General features: G+C 45.4%; 2 long non-coding RNA genes across 2 annotated transcripts; both read left to right on the top strand.

Annotated features, from left to right (window-relative positions):
• The first annotated feature begins 418 nt into the window (after positions 1-418).
• LOC142415242 (uncharacterized) lies at positions 419-8362 on the top strand. Its single transcript, XR_012777332.1, has 3 exons — positions 419-586; positions 6234-6325; positions 8181-8362. It is a non-coding gene; the product is annotated as an uncharacterized LOC142415242 (long non-coding RNA).
• Positions 8363-8365: 3 nt separating this feature from the next.
• LOC142415241 (uncharacterized) lies at positions 8366-12270 on the top strand. Its single transcript, XR_012777331.1, has 4 exons — positions 8366-9134; positions 9275-9494; positions 10286-10414; positions 11853-12270. It is a non-coding gene; the product is annotated as an uncharacterized LOC142415241 (long non-coding RNA).
• Positions 12271-12550: the final 280 nt, after the last annotated feature.

The raw sequence follows: 12550 nt of genomic DNA, 5'->3' as shown, positions 1-12550 counted from the left end.
ATCCTGCAACTTCTATCGCTAGAAATTTCTCATGTTTTCTTTCTTTTCACTCGCAATGTAACCTCTTCCTTTCAGAGTAAATGCTAACTTTCCAGAGCGAGGTTTGGACTTTGTTGTATTTATAACATTAAAACTGATTTTTAAAAAAAAAAAGGCAGATGCTCTTTGGTTATAAGAGTAACACAATCCCATGCTAGAGGAGACTTTGATCAAATTTACTGACAACCTGAAATGAATGAAAAGGCCCTACTCACAGCAAGAGAGCTTTTCTGGGAGTATATTGCATATTGGCTGTTTTCCCAGCCCCGTGAAGTCTTTTAGAAGCATGCTGTGGCATATTTCAGTTGGGTTTAGTGAATTGCAGTGCACAAGCTGGGTTTTTTTCCTGAAGCGCTGATGCTGTAGTGTTCCCATCAGACAGCACGCAGGAAGCATCTTTCTGTTATTTCTCTGTGTGGGCACACACAGACCTGGATCTTGGAGAATTTACAGCGGCTTCAGCTTTGTAACCTGCAGTGCAAGGGGAACATCTGCCCGCACGGAGCGAGCGTCCGACCACGTAGCTGTGATCCGGTGTCGTGTCCAGGTGAGTGCTTGGTAGGCTGGCTAGAACACGTCTTGGTGTCTGCTGCTGCTTTTGACGTAGATTGGATTATTTACTGCAAACCAAGATGCAAAAATAAGCAAGCACCAACCTTGGGCTGTGTGCTGGAGAGCTGCCTGCAGGGTTACAGCGTGGGGCTGGGAAGGTCTGACCGCTGCCCTTCCAGCTCTGTGGTCTTACTCAGCCTACAAAGGAGGTGGAGGAAGATGGATGAGCCTGATCTTCTTCACAAAGTGCTTTGAGATCTCTCCATGGCAAGTGCTGTGGAAGGGCTGAGTACTATCAGCACAGCTGTTGCTGGGAATTCTGGTTTGGCCCCCGGATCAGAGACTGGACCTGTTGTGCCTGTGCTGCACATAGTTTTGACTTGAGTTGGGAGCGGTTTCTCTGCTCTTTCATAGTTTGCCTTCTCCTTCGCACGTCTCCAACAGGAAGTGCAGATTCAGCAGGCATTGTATGCTTCAGCAGCCTGCCAGCTGCCTTGCTGAAGCTAATTCACAATTCAAGTCACTCCTGATAAGTTTGCAAACAATGTGCAGTGATTTCTGAGCTAGATAGGAGCTCAGCAGAGAGCTGAACTCCTCGGTTTCCAGCCTGTCAGTTGAATGAAGCTGTGCATTTACTTTGTAAAGCTCATGGGTCAAACCTGGTCTTAACGCTTTGTGCTGCTGTGATGTTTCATAAATTTCTGATTTGTTTAGGAATAACTTTAAGTGAGTGTCATCATTATTATTAAAACTCTCAAATGAGTGTGTGGAGGCACAAAGAGAGCGTATGGTTAGCGTTGGTTTAATATGAGCTAGGAATCAAACCCAGGACTTCTGACTTGCAGTTTAGTTCTTTGATCACTGGATAATTCTGTTACCCCCTTTATAACACACTGAAATAGCCTGGGAGTAACTCCAGTGCAAACAAGAGCAACATTTTTTCTTAGGCTAACTTCATGTGGCAGTCACTGAAAGTGTGCGCTGAGGAACCGGCCCAGAGGAAGCGACTCCGCACTTGTGGCTCATCAGCCCCGGCAGGAAACAGCAGGTCAAAGTTAGAAGGAACTTACTTAAAAGCTAATCAGTGAGTGGTGCAGGAAACATTGAGAGAAAGCATGGTTCAATAGCCAGCAGAGGAGCTTGGGGTTCTCTATCTTGGTCCTTATTCCACTTGCTCTCTGTTGGTTCACATCTATTTAACCAGAGAGATGCCAAGGTGATGATCTATCAGATGAGGATTTGTAGGTGAGGCTTGTGCCCTCTCCTGATCTGCGCACAGCCCTCCCTGGAAAATGGGGTCAATACAGAACACACACTACTTAATCTTACTCAGTATGTTTTTATGAAATGAAATCCTCATGACTTTATATCTCAGCTTGGCAGATACTATTTTTTTCAGACGTGTGTAAGGTCAGTCACAAGTGTAGCAGCCTAGAACTGCAGCCTAGAAACACAGGACCGTTCTGTGCAAAAATTGTTACAATACAGTGGCAGAAGTAGGAATATATATTGCTCCTGCCAGATGACAGCACTTGCTTATGGGGAAGCTTGAGGAAGCTCACCCTGGTGCACTTTCCAAAGGGCACGAGGTCACAGCATGGGCAGACTTATGTTTTGAAGTGTATTTGTCACTGTGCCATACGTTGGATTTCTTTTTTTTTTTTTTTTTTTTACTCCTCCTTTAGTATTGGAATTGGAAATTCAAGTTGGAGAAATGTGAAAGCAATTGGGCCTAATCCATTCCTGTTGTTACTCCTTTTGTTTTCACTGGAGTTACTCCAAGGCTGAATTCAGCATATGATGAACAACTTGTTCTCCGAAGTTGGAACTTAGGGAAGGTTTTAGGGATGATCACGCAACTCTGAGGCTCCTTCTCAAACAACTGAAGCTCCCACAAGAGGGACAATATATGGTGAGTTTGGGTTATTGAATTTAGTACAACAAATATAGTCCTCTTATGAGGAGCGGCTGAGGGAGCTGGGGTTGTTTAGCCTGGAGAAAAGGAGGCTGAGGGGAGACCTCATCGCTCTCTACAACTACCTGAAAGGAGGTTGTAGAGAGGTGGGTGTCGGTCTCTTCTCCCAGGTAACAAGCAATAGGACAAGAGGAAATGGCCTCAAGTTGCACCAGGGGAGGCTTAGGTTGGGTATTAGGGAAAATTTCTTCACTGAAAGGGTTGTCAAGCATTGGAACAGGCTGCCCAGGGAAGTGGTTGAGTCGCCATCCCTGGAGGTGTTTAAAAGACGTGTAGATGTGGGGCTTAGGGACGTGGTTTAGTGGTGGACTTGGCAGTGCCAGGTTAACGGTTGGACTGGATGATCTTAAAGGTCTTTTCCAACCTAACGATTCTATGATTCTAGTAATAAGCCCTCTAGTCATAATAATACATTATTATCCATTAGAACAATTACTTGAATGAAACCCAACTGCTAGCTCACTTAGATTGGATGGAAAAATCCTAGCTGTTGATCTCAACTGCCAGTTAGTTAAACAGATACTAACCACGAGCAAATGACAAATGGTTCTGAGCCTGGTAATCCTCCTCCCACTTCCCCTTCCCCTCACCTTTTCTGGAACCAGCTCCTCCAGGGTTGCCACTTGTGAAATGTTGCCCGCTCTTCATGCATTGACCATCTCGGCTGCAGCCCAGGAAAGTCTCCAAAGAGGTTACAAGCCCTAGGTCTGTTTTGGTTAGATGGAAAAAGGAGAGTGCTATAAGCTATGGAGAAGCTGCACATTACCAACTGAGGACTAGGTGGTGTTTGTTTGGGATTGGTTTTTTGCAGGAGGGAGGATATTTCTGTTAAGAACTAAGATGAAACTCTTCACAGATCTGCAAGAATGAACCAGTCCTCACTGCTGGTTAATTCCTCCTGTGTTCCTGTGAGCTGTTGGAGCAGGCATAGCAGACACAAGATCTCCATGGGAAAATTAAGCTTTTCTTTCTTGGAGAAATAACCATTACTGTCTCTCTGGCTCACTCCATTTCATTTACTTTCTAAACAGCTTAGATCACAAAGGGCTCCAGGAGGGGTGCAGCGTCTTGCAAAGAAGAGGCCTGATGATTTTCTTCATTTAAGAGAGTCTTGTGAAAGTTGTGCTTCCTGCTTTTGCCCAGAGAAGACAATTTATAACAGATGCTCCTGCAGTCTTCACTGTGTGTGATTTGGAGGGTGGAGGAGTCACCAAGCTTGCCGTGCTTGGGAGGCCGGAGTAGCTTTCTGCTGAACAATGTGAGTCCTGTCCAACTAATGGGAAATCTGTCTGCCCCAGAGCCCAGCTGATACAGAGACAGGAGATCCCCTTCTTGTATCTTGTATCTGCCATGTTGGGGCTTATCTCCTTGGCAGCTCTGCTCAGGCGGTTTTCAGTGCCACAACCACAGCACTTCCTTGGTCTTGCTGAGGTTGAGCACTTCTCTGTTACCCTTTGGACATCCTCCTCCTCCTTCCCCTCTGCTTTGCTTCTGACCCAGGGAGTGGATGCTGCCTGCTCTCCCTACTGCTTCTCCTTCCAGACCCTCTCTATTGCAAGGATCCGAGCCGCAGTTAGCACCTCCGCAGCTGACTGCCCTGACTACCAAGGATGGTACAGAACATGCTAACAATAGAAACAGCGTTACAGGAAGGGGCATCTGAAGTGTTTGTTACAGCTAACTGGAAATGGGGGAAACTCTTCCCTAACACCTTAGCTGATGCACAGGGTAAAATATTTTCTTCAACAGTTATATACTTAGTAAGTGGGGAGGAAGAACCCTTCGCTTTTAAAACCAAAATAGAGCAACTTCCAACCTTACTTGCCTTGACTTATTTCTCTCCACAACAGAAAATGCACCACTAATAAGCTGGTCAGTGTAATGGTCAATGAGATGCTGCTTTGCTTAGATCTGAGGAAGTTTTAGGGAGAAGGCAGAAAATTTGATGTATTCCACACAGCTACTGACGTCAAGGCTCAGCGGAGCAAACACCAGATAGCCAAAGAAAACAGTAGGAATAGTTAAAATCTTACAAACCACAGCGCAGAGGGATTATCACACCAAACTTTGGTTAAAGTTCACATAGCAAAGAGGATCTCTGTCTTTCTAGGAACTGCAGCTCCTACTGTTTGTCAGACACGCTGGTCCAAGACATAATCACTTCCCCAACTTTACTTGGTCATCGAGAGCGCTGTAATTTGGACCAAGACTTTTGGAAGACTTCAAGACTAAACCAAGCATGTTATTGCCTAGCTTAAGCACAGGGGAGGAGGGGGTGTATTTTCCCTTCTGTGGCTGCATTTCTGCAAGGCGCCCAAACACGATATAAATGTCTGGATTTATATCACATGGGTTTGACAGAGTTCAAAGGTGGGACCTGCTCAGCTCCCGGTCCACAAGCCTTGCCCTCTCTGAGAGCCCAGCACCAGGTCAGACTGTAGGCTTGTGCCTCCAGCCCTGCTGCGCTCTTATTTTGTGTCCTATTTGGGTTTTTGCTTCACTTCCCTTCAAGCATTTGGCTCTAGGAGTTGGGGCATCTTGTCTTTCACTTTGAAACTCTCTGTTCCTGCTAGCTATTGAGCCACCTGGGAACTGCAGATCCTAAGAGTTTGGAAACTAGAAGATTTAAAACACAAAACAAAACATCAGAACCTGTATTGTCTTAATTCCTGGAGGAGACAGATTGTAATTCACGTTCGTGAATGCTGTGGTTAGGTGTTCAGCCCATTTCTTCTGTAAGCTAAAACTCTTTCTATTTGTTTTGTCCTATGAAGTATTTGCCGAAGGACTTTCTTCTATTCCCAGGTTAGTAGTAACACCTGTGGAGAAAGGCTAACTGCTTCTTAAAAAACTGAATCAAATCTGGGTGGAGGACACAGATAAGCAGCCTGGCGTGGAGAGTTGGTGGGGGTGTTTTGGATGACTTATTCCTCCTCAAGTGACACAAACCCACACTGTACTCATTCAATTCGGACATGAACTTTCCCAAAACAGGGAAGTTTGGGTTCTGGGTTCAGCTGTGAGAGCTGGATATCACTTCCCAGATGGGCATCCATGCCCCTCCTGGAACAAAACCATGGTTCAGTCTTGGCCATCGAGGCACCAGATTTCTTCCTTGATGCTCTCCTTGGGCCCCATGTCCCTGAGGGGCTGTGACCAGCCGGTTTAGGGGCCGTACGTCAGACCTGTTTGCAGAGGCCGCTGGAAAAGAAAGTGCCGAGAGGTGCACCTCTGGGCCAGGCCCTCCCCTGGCAAGTGCTGCAGATGTTTTTTTTTTTTTTCCCCTTGAACTTTGCTAAAATGCACGGCCATACTCCAGGACCTTCAAGGGCTGCTTCTCTAATCTCCCCAGAAGGATTACTGCTGCTGGAAATCATGAGGGCTTGGACTAGCTATCAACTTTATCAGGAAAGCTTCTTTCCGGCCAAGCTAGTAAGAACTTTGCTAAGCGGGAATCTTGGGTTGAAGCTGCTCTTCTCATATTTCACAGATGGCCTCAAGGAATGATTTACTAGGAGAGTAAAAGATTAGCCAGATTCCTCCAACTGCATCTCGAGACGTATAAAGCACTGGATTTTACTGGGGCCTAGGCAATTCCCAGTTCTTTAGCCTAGTTAGACTGTTTTACAGTGACTAATTGCCCTGTGTTCCCTTCTCTGAGAATCAGGTGTCTCCTGGTGAGGAACCCACGCTCCTCGCACGAGCCTCACCCGCAGCTTTGAAACAGCCGTGCCAGTGAGGGCTTCTCCATACAGTCAGGTACCCAAAGACAACAAGACGTTATGTCTCTAGTTGTATTTTATTGGAGAGGTTAAAACACTTCTGGGAGGGAGATGGTAAAGGGAATACTTAAAATATGCAATGAGGTGTTTCCATAAAATTATCAAAAGCTTTGCAGAATCTTCCTATGGATAAGAGCCATCGCTGGAGAGTTCACATGAATAGTGGTTTGAGTAGGGCAAAATCTCTTGCTTTAATATTTTAGCTAGTCTCCAGGGCTTGGATGAGCTCTTCTGGGGAAAGAGAGATTACCCCATGTTTGCCTGTTATGGAGTTTCTCACATTTTTCTCTGTTACACTTGGCAGCCAGAACTCTGTGTCTGACTCTCTATGGCAATTCCTACAGAGTTTGGCTGTTTTAAAGGACTACGGTACTGATTTAGACGTCCAAATTGGAAAAGCAGGGCTTAAAGTGGACCTACTTTTTCCTTTAGAGTGAGACTTGTTAAAGATCTTTGTTAAATTATTTACCAGTGGTCTCACAAGATCAACAGATCTTTGCATTTAATCATTTGCATGACTTCCATCATGCTTTTCTCCCCTGTCCTCTAAGTGAAGAAACAATCATAAGATCACTAAAGGGCTCGCAGGGACGGGTTGCCCATCGCTATCGATATATGAAGTGCACACGCCGTAAAGTGTAAAGCAATATCAGCATGTGCTGATCTCATGTAAACAGTCTTTGGTTTATAGCAGTCAGAGATGAGAGCTCTGAGACTTGCTAGGGGAATCAACCCCTAGCAGAAATGTTTAAAATATTTGGGTTTTAGCCAGGAGGCTAAGAAAAGAGGTTTTGTATCTTCCTTTCTCTCTGCTGCGATCTCCTCACATACAACACTAAAACCTATGTAAGAAATAGGGATGAGAAGGAACAGCCCCGACGGACTTGTTCCCAAGGCATCAAAAGAGGTCAAAGATGTTCAGTCTGCCCCAGAAGTGCAGGCATAATAAAATGTGCTTCTTTTCTGATTTTTGCATCACCATTTATCTGTATAAATTGGGGCTGAACCTACTCCCTGGCAGTCCCTTTTGGTTGAACCTATGATATAAAGGAGACAGAAGCAGCCCCTGGAATCCCCTTGATAAAAGCTCCCCCACCACAGTTCTTCAAGGCTAAAGTTTTGCCGCTAGCTATAGTGTGTGAGGGAAGAGTTATAAAAAGTACAGGAAAGCAAAATTCTGTCCTCTTCTCAGCGAAGGTAGAAATAAAACATGTATGCGCGTTTCCAGGATAGAATATAATCTACCATCACTTGTGTCTAGTATAAAGGAACTGTGCATTGGCATCTGTTGTATGTACAGGTTGTGAAATGACTTACATTTAGCACATTTATTTTGAAATGACTATGTCCTCCCCACAATGCAACTGACCTGTAGGAGCAGAATATTATGAATAAACATCACTTTAAAAGCAAATGTGATCCTTTGATGTTTTTTTAAAAAAAGACAGTATTTGTCAAGCCTGTGTTTATGAGAGCAACGCCAAAACTCGGAGGATTACTCACCATGGCAATTTTTGAGGATATTAAGTCACTCACCCAGATTTTTCCCATAGACAGCCGGACCGGGGGGATCCCTGCGGTTGCCTGAGCGTGATCTCCCATCAGTGACCATCTAAGCTCTCAGAGCCCTGCAAGACCTCACCAAAGACTGTGCCTCCACTTCTCGTTGCCAGGCAGATGGTACCATTGATAAGGGTTTGCAAAGGCATACTCAAAAGATGGAGCAATTAACAGGAAGAATTCAGAGTCACGAGAAGAGATATAACGTGAATTTCCTTGATTTTTTTTTATTATCGCTCTCATTATTTTTAGATATATGATCTTTTTGCCAGATGCACTGGATGGACACCTGGGATCCTGACATCTTACTCTGAAAAGGCGTCGGGCTGTGACTCCAGCCTTTCGCTGTGCGTCCCACCATGGCTGCGTGTTTGGAAGTCTGTGTTGGCAATGGTGGGACAGCTGTGCAATATACTGCTATAAAACGTTCCTCTTGCAATGTTTTCTTGCTTTTTATTCTATTCTTCCTGGAAACTCTTCTTGCCAATGCAACAGCAGATCTGCTCCTACAGAAAGGGCTGTTCTCTGCGTGCCTGCCCTCATCCATGCACAGAGACTGAAGATACCCCTTTCCAAAACCAAACAGGAATCGAAAAAAGTAATGAGCTAAAAAGGAAATGAAATTGCTAATGAATTTATGAGATTACTTAAATGCTTTTATCTCACCGATTTTCATTGCAGTTTGTCAGGATCCCGTCTGAGCGTGGCCGGGACTGCAGCAGCCCCGGCTTGCTCACCGGCACGAGGGCGATTGCTCAGCGGCAGAGACATGCAAGGGTCAGAACGGAAACAGCTGTGGTCCTTTTTTGGAGCATTTGCTCCTGTTCATCCCCTTAGATGTACCCCAATGTAAATAACCTTTCATATCACTTTACGAAGTGATTGCTAAGTGGGACGGAGGAGAAGGTAGTCTGTAATGTAATAATTTCTGTCTTTTCTCTTTATTTTCCTGCTTGGTCATAGAAAGGAAATCTGGCTGGTTGTTAATTTGAAAGCATTGTAGTTGTGATGGCATAATAGATATGAAAGTTCACAGGACTCTGGCAACTACTAACGTATTGAGACTGTCAGATGAAAAAATGAAAGCTGCCTGTAAAGGATTCTCATTTGTCATGAAAACCCCACAATACCATGGGACAGCTGTTTGCCTGGGATCTGTATCTCAGATGTAAGGAACCAGAACAGACACGTGCTCTGTTGTACAAAGACCATAACCCCAGAGACAGGTAAATCTTTCTTTATAAGAAAAAAAACATCATACAGAATTAACGTTTTCTATAAAAGATACTTTTTAGGTTTTGCTCGCTATTCGACATAATAAAAAACATGGCTTAAAATGCATAAATTATGGGCTTTTATATTCTAGGGCTCTAGTAACTTGCTCTGAAGATGGATTTGGCGCTGCTGCAAGCGTGGCTGGATAGCTGGCAGGGTCTATTCTGGCAAGGAGCTCTCCTCTTGTCGTACAAGAACACGAAGGTGCAGCAGGTGGCAAAAGTTTCCTGGGAGAGGTTGGGTCCGGAGTCTTTCTTTACTCCCCTCAAGCCACTCTGTGCTTTGCCTTGTTCCCCGTATCAAATAATTTGGTGAGTTTTCATTTGAAAATCAGAATGAAAAAAAAAAAAAAAAGTCCAGGGCTGAAGCTTCACGAAGCAGCTGGAAATTAGGAAAAGCCAGGCTGTGATTCCAAGATAACACAATGTGCTTCACACAAAGGGTGAGCTCCTGGAAAATCTCCCCCTGGTTGTCTTGATGTGCTTTTATTTTTCACATGGTATCTTTGCCATGGCTTCAAACACACCATTGAGCTTAAGTGTGACCAGGTTGCTTGGGAGGCCGTCACGCAAAGGCCTTTTAACAAAACAGAGGTACTGCCATGAAGTTCAGGGAGGAGAAATAATCCCCCCTGAGCTCCCCATGAGCCTCCCTGTTGGTATATTTTTAGTGATGACTCTTTTTAGTTCATTCTGTGTCAGGAAATTCTGCACTGAGCTTCCCGCTGTGCCACGCTGTGCTGGTACGTTACAAGGGCAAAGCACGTCTGCGTGGAAGAGTTTACCTAATATGAATTTCCCTAACTTCGGCAGATCCAAAGATTTCCTCCTACCCTTCCTTCTTCTCTCCACTTTTTGGTTATTGCTTCAAATGAATAAGACAGCAAACCTTGTAAATAAGGGATGACAAAAATATGCAAATAAAATGGCAAGACTGACCCAACTGTGGTCTCAGTGTGTGCAGGCATAGGAAAGTGAAAGAATTTTGAACGAAGCTTTCAAAACTTTGTTTCTTTGCCAGAGCTCAATCTCCAGACACTAATTTAGCTGTACTAGTAATGCATTTAATTGTGTTCCTCTGTTAAGCAATATATTCCCTACAGAGCAGCTCTGGAGCAGCTGTTAGCTACAGGCTTTCCGCAGGCTGAGGTCTCTGGGTCAGGAACGCTCTATCTCCCACCAGCACATCTCCCCCAGCTGCTCCACACGTTGGTGATCTGTCTTCAGGCAAGGTGAGTTCCAGGTTTGAAAGTGCTTTAGCTCAGTTTGTGACACAGAGGCTGAGGTCAACTCAACCGCTTGCTACTCCTGCCAGAGAGAGCCGTCATGTCTGGAGACTCAGCACTGTCCCTTGTTGCATCTCAGCTGGAAATAATGCCGACTTTGCTGCAAGGAGCTACGCTTGGTTGCTGCATGCTCAGGGCAAGTTGCATAAGCCACTGCTTCCATGCATTTAAACACAGACACCTTATTTTCTTTAAGGTGGTGCAAGGTCTTCCTTTTCCAACATCTTCAGGCATGAATTCATGTAAGTGCAGCCCACAGCTTGCAGAGCACCCATGGCAGGCTGAGACACCAGGGATGAAGGAGGACAATCTTGACTTTGTTGCTGGTAAGACAGAGATTATTTTTAATATAAAAGTTATTGTCTCGGGCAGCCTTCATCTCACCAGTGCACAATTTCAGAATGCTTTAAATTAAGTCTGGAGGCTAAAAGTGTGTTAGTCATTGCCCATACATCTTAGGGGAAGCAGGGCTCTCTAAAGTTATTGTTAGCATCAGGCATCTGGTTTATGTTTATAATGATTTATTCAATGATGGGAGACAGGTAAGGAACCATCATGGAAGACAAAGTAGAAAAGATTGGCGTTTTCAAAGCTCTGAAGCCATTGTTAAATCAAAGTTGTCTGACTTCAAAAGGAATATATAACTTGATTAGGTTCTTTAAACAATGTACAATGCTCACAAAGTTGGCAGATCTTATTAGAGGCAGAGTTGGTAGCAGAGCCTGCTCTGGAGGTTGCTTGTCCCTTCTAAGTGCAAGATCCTGTTCTTATGTCATGACTCTGGCTTTTTCTTTTTTTGGGGAGAAAATTTCAGCCAAGTACTTCAACTGCCTGTGAGAGCCAGGGCAGAGCAGAATACATTGTTTTTTCAGTGTTAGAATAATTCAGGAAATCCTTTCTTTGGAAAGATCTAATGCTTCCATACTTTGAAACAGGGACTTGAAATCCAATGGGGGAAGATAGGCTTTGTGCTAAAGACAGGCGTGTTGCCATTGCCGTAAGGATCTGACCACAGTTGTTTCAGTTTTATGAGCCTCTGAAAAAGTCTAGTTTGTGTATGTGCAGTAAGGCTTTGCAAGAGCTCAGCTAAGATTAGGGAAGAGTTTCTGCTCGTGTCTCCCAGTGCCTGGCCCTCACCAGCCTGCACAAGTGGTGAAATTGGTCTTTCCTGGTAAGGACTAGCTCTCGCTAAGAGCGGGACTTTGGGAGGGAGAAGAGAAAGCCCATCCGCTGCGGCTCCTGGCATGCTGGAGCAGAGATGGGGACTGTGCCTGGAAGCAGGAGCTGGTGGGAGGGGGCAGGTTGGGAATGAGGGGTGATGGATCCATGTCCGTTCGATCTCCTCTGCCCAGCCTGACGGGGTATTGCCTTCCTCTCCTGCCAGAAGACATCGGTGACACTCACAAGCAATAATCCTTGTTTCCTCCGGGCGCAGATGCAGGCAGAGGGTAACGCACCGCTGCTATGGCCACCCCAGGTCGTGGAGTACCCACCCCAAGGGGGAGCAGGGCAGCCCCAGGCACTCAGCAGGACGCAGGCAAAAGCTGTATCTGGAGATCCTCAACTCTTCCTCCAGCTGAACATACGTTTGTTCATCTCACTCACTTTCTTGGACAAAAGACGCTGTCCTGGGTTGCAGCTGATGTGCTCAGCAGGTTTGATTCTCCACAGCGGCAATCCCAAGCTGTTGGGCAGGGGCTTCTCAATTTTCCTTCTGTAGCATAGAGCAGATAAATCATTGTTATTGCTCTGTCCTCTGCCTTGATTCAGAGCAACCTGCTTTCCCACCGCAGAGACACAGCAAAGGGGACACACCGCAGAGACACAGCCCATGGGGCTGGGCAGCCAGCGGTGCCAGAGCGGGCTGGACATTTCCAGTGCCTGCACTTTTCCTGCAGGATGAAAAACAGATCTACACAACTGTAACTGCGCACAGCCACATATTTACTTCTTTGGGTTTTTTTCCTTTTTCCAAAGCATGCCTTGGCCCAAGGGATGACCCAGCTGGGGTTTACCAGCCTGCTCAGGAAGGAGTTAAATGAAACGTTCTGTATTTGGGGGTAAAACACTGCTCGTGGATAA

This window comes from Mycteria americana, chromosome 10, assembly GCF_035582795.1.
Source record: "Mycteria americana isolate JAX WOST 10 ecotype Jacksonville Zoo and Gardens chromosome 10, USCA_MyAme_1.0, whole genome shotgun sequence".
Taxonomy (NCBI): Eukaryota; Metazoa; Chordata; class Aves; order Ciconiiformes; family Ciconiidae; genus Mycteria; species Mycteria americana.
This window is presented reverse-complemented; position numbering and strand designations above follow the sequence as displayed.